Below are 3731 nucleotides of genomic sequence, written 5' to 3' on the forward strand. Positions count from 1 at the left end.
CGCGGTGCGGTTTGGTTCGGTTTTTTATAGAAAAGTCATCCGATCCAATCGTTTAATTAAACTGCGGTTCGGTTTGGTTCGGTTTTTTAATCAAGACCATCCGAACCAAACCAAACCAATTAAATTCGGTTTGGTTTGGTTCGGTTTGTTCGGTTTTTTCAATTGATTCAAAAAAATTGATTCAAAAAAGCCATGTCATACTATTTCACAAAGCCATAACATGTAATTATCCAACACAATAACTAACAAAAAAAGTCTTAATACAATGAATTTCAATGACAAAAGAAATTATAATATGACAATTAAAGTCATTAAAAGTTCAATAGTCAATACAATAAAAGATAAAAATAATTTTTCAGCAAAAGACAATCATGTTTTGGTGTTCTCGCCTGCAAAACAGCCAAACATCTTTAAGCAAACCAACCTGAAATCAAAAGGCAAATAATAATAACAATAGTATAGCACCAGTGATTAAAACGGATGGAGATGTTATCTTTACATTGGTACCTTTGTTAACAACACAATTATTTTTAACAGTGATAATGCAGATGAAATAGAATACAGACTAAATTTAAACCAATAATATCTCCTTTCATGTTCACAAATCCAACAAGAACTTCTAAGTGCACCTTCAAATGCACCTTCAAATCTAGTTAGCACATTCAATCAAGAAAGGATTCAAGTGCTCAACACAAAAAATATCAAATTCAAGCAAGCTCGTATAAAACTAAACTAGAATAAACAAAACTAATCAAATCAGGAAGCTAATACTATTTAAAAGGTAAAAAAAATTAGCCAAACAAAACAAGGCATGTCACAGCATCACAAATTCACAATCCAAGAGAGACACAAACAAAGACAAACATAGCTAAAACCAGAATCATAAAAACATAATTATACAATTCACAGATTTACAAATTACACAGAACTTCCTGGAAAATTTTTGCTTCAAAAATAACCCCAAGTTTCATTTCACAAGATTAATACAATGGAAAGAAAGTACAATGAATGATTAACTGAATTATTTGAACTAATGCTTCAGGTCAATTTACCAAAATCACAGGCATAAGTGCATAACCATCAACATAATTCACTATATGCTGTACGTTGTACATAAATCAGGTGATTTAAAACTGTCTTCTAAAAAAATATGAATGTTGCAGCAACATAATTCACTATATGTTGATTATGTTTTACAGGTCAATCATTATTATCTCTAACGATTGAATTCAGCAAAGAGAACCATAACCAGATAATAATATATGTCCAAGAAAAATTGAATAAATTATTAGAAACAGGTCAAAATTAGAACAACAATAAAATTAAAAGAACATAAATTAGAACACCAAACCACAAATTCAAGTTAGATAATTAACCAGACTCAGTAAATCAAGAAGCAAAAAAAAAAAAAAGGCAAGAGACAATCAGAATTACAACCAAACTAATTCTAAAAATTTTCATGTGGTGCACCAATTCCACAGATTCTTTCTCTTTCACCTTCCTCTTTCCTGCATTATCATCAAATAAACAAGAAGTTCAGAATCAACCCTAAATCAAAATTACCCCAAATAAAAATAGAACAAAAGTTCAAAATTAAAAAACAAAATCAGAATCAACAGCTCAACCACAGAATCAAGAACATGCCAACCAAGTGTTTAATACAAATTAGAATTAATAGGAAGACTAAATCAGATTTAACAAAAAATAGAATCAGAACAAAAAAATAAACCTGAGCCCTAGGTTCCATTACAGAGGATGACAGAGAAGAAGAGACTGGACAGACAACACGGCTTCAACGACGAACGGGCGACGGGCGACGGGCGACGGGCGACCAAGTGCGACTGACGGGCGACATGCGATGAATGGCGGCGGCTTCGACTGCGAGAGAAGGAAAGGGAGAGGCTGCGACTGCGAGAGAGGGAAAGGGCGAGTACAAACTGCGAAAGGAAGAAAATGGATGGGCTGTGACTGCAATGGTTGAGAGGCCGATTGACTATGTGAGGAGGAGAGTGCAGAGAGACTCTAGTCCAGGAGCTGTGCGGCGCAGAAGTGAAGGAGAGTGTAAGTGAGAATGTTAGGGTATTGCGTTATTTGGGTTAGGTTTTATTTAAGATATTTTTGGCTTTAAATTAAAGTAGCGGTTCGGTTCGGTTTGGTTCAAGTTTTATATGTTAGAACCGAAAACCGAACCGAACCGAAGAAAAAACAGTAAATATTTAATTTTTCGGTTTTTTCGGTTTTCAGTTTGTTCGGTTTTCGATTTTTTTGGTTCGGTTCATCGGTTTTGTTCGGTCTGGTTCGGTTTTGATCACCCCTAATCTGTAGTATGTAGTTATCTCCATAGTTTTGTTGTCTTCTAATTTTATAATTTAAGTGTAGTTAACCATTTCTCAAGTAGTTTGACTCTTGATTACTAATTTGTTTTTACATGGACTTTGCATTGGTTTTTTCTGTATAAAAAAAGAAAGGCGTTAATAATAGAAGACCCTGTTAGACATAAGTCTCTCTTTGTTGGATAAGAAAAACAACACTTAATGGGCACTAAAAGTAGTGATTGTTAAAAATTTTTTATATAGAAAAGTGACCCAAATCTGCTTAATTAAACCAAAGACGCCTTGTATCTTTTGGCTAGCAACTTCACTTTGAGACACAAAAATGCATTCAACTGAGTTTTTACGAAACACAATGATGCATTGAAATTTATGTACCAACAAGTTAATTGTGACCTTTAAATCTATGGATTTTTTTTTTGTTCTACAAGCAATACAAGGAGATCATATATAATTTCTGAATAAGTTTCATTGGCACGTTTTGCTTAAAAAATAAATTGTATCCCTTTCGTATATGATATCTTTTCTCCACTGTCTAGCATAATATGAAAACAATTATCCTATCATAGATTCTCCGCTAATGAAATAAGCAAAATAATCTAAATGGCACATATTAGAAATAAAAAAAAACTAAAAATTGTGAATTACCTATGGCATATATATTTGTATGATTAGATAAGGACGATCACATTACACATTGTCCTCATCTTAAAAATTATCTACTCTAATAATTGATGGTGTACTTTGATGTTTTGGCCTAAATCTCTAGTTGAAAATGAAGTTGTACACCTGCCAACAAAAAAAAAATTGATTCATCTTAATAAGTGTTATCCTTCAAAATTTACAATCTTAAACACTTGCCGATATTATGTATTACTATTTATTAACTCTTGACCCAATCAAATTTAAATTATTTTTGCACATTTTTTATGTTTAGTAAGAATAAATCTCACTGATTACAAACATTTTACATTGTTGAAATATAAAATGTAAAATTATTCAACTTTCTAACATTTTTCCCTTGAGATAATAAATAATGTTTAAAATTAAAAGAATTTCATTAATAAATAAAATAATTCTCTAGAAAAAACTTTATTCATGAGGTTGCATGTTAATAAAATCTATCATGAAGAGACTAATTTGTTGCTTAATAGATTTTTAAAGAGTAAAAAATAATTTTAACTGTTTGTATTTCTACCGAATCTTAAAAAGTACATTAAAACATACAAATGTTGTAAGTATCCAACTATACTGGATTAGTTTTACCTCTGTGTGCTATGTGAAACAGGTCTAATTTAAGTTCTTGAATACCTCCTTGTATACCACATTGTCAGTTTTCTTCTTTTCATGGTCATCATGACAAATTAGAATCTTTAAATCTCTTTATGAGTGACCCTTGAA

The 3731-nt window shown here is 31.5% G+C and overlaps 1 long non-coding RNA gene across 1 annotated transcript; it reads right to left on the minus strand.

The window, feature by feature from the left end:
- Nucleotides 1-253: 253 nt before the first annotated feature.
- Nucleotides 254-2060, minus strand: LOC140181873 (uncharacterized). Its single transcript, XR_011877502.1, has 2 exons — nucleotides 1730-2060; nucleotides 254-1508 (listed from the first exon to the last, which is right to left on the minus strand). It is a non-coding gene; the product is annotated as an uncharacterized lncRNA (long non-coding RNA).
- Nucleotides 2061-3731: the final 1671 nt, after the last annotated feature.

This window comes from Arachis hypogaea, chromosome 19 (assembly GCF_003086295.3).
Source record: "Arachis hypogaea cultivar Tifrunner chromosome 19, arahy.Tifrunner.gnm2.J5K5, whole genome shotgun sequence".
Taxonomy (NCBI): Eukaryota; Viridiplantae; Streptophyta; class Magnoliopsida; order Fabales; family Fabaceae; genus Arachis; species Arachis hypogaea.